This window comes from Sinocyclocheilus anshuiensis, unplaced genomic scaffold, assembly GCF_001515605.1.
Source record: "Sinocyclocheilus anshuiensis isolate Anshui unplaced genomic scaffold, SAMN03320099.WGS_v1.1 scaffold154, whole genome shotgun sequence".
Lineage (NCBI taxonomy): Eukaryota > Metazoa > Chordata > Actinopteri > Cypriniformes > Cyprinidae > Sinocyclocheilus > Sinocyclocheilus anshuiensis.
The window spans coordinates 630,928-631,462 of NW_015546101.1; positions in this window are offsets into that span (position 1 = coordinate 630,928).

Consider the following 535-nt stretch of genomic DNA (forward strand, 5'->3'; position numbering starts at 1 on the left):
AATGGGCGCAAATGCATTTGCTATTTAAACAACGTGGCGCAAAACGTGAAAATGACAACTGCGTCGGGCTGAAACTAGCAAAAGACACTTGCGTCGTGCCTGGTGTATGATAGGGCCCACTGACGCAAAGACAAACGACCCCAACCACTCAAATTTTAAAGTCGCCATGAAATCAAAATTTACAATTCTTATTTTTATATGTAATATTGTAGTGTTTATTATAAATTATTTATCTGTGCACTTCATTATTTAAAAAAAAATTAATTATTGTATGCTTACCGTTGTAAATGGGGCTAAAGGAGATAGTTTTGAGCACTGATTGGTCATGTACTTGCTCAATAATTGATTTTGGATCGTTTTTAACCAAAAAAAGTTACGTAACGCAGCTTTAAAATCTACTAAATGTAGTGCCACCTGGTCGAAAAAATATATATTATTTATAATTTATTATATTTATATTATATTAATATATTATATTATTGAATATGATTTGTGTGTGTATATATATATATATATATATATATATATACTGTAT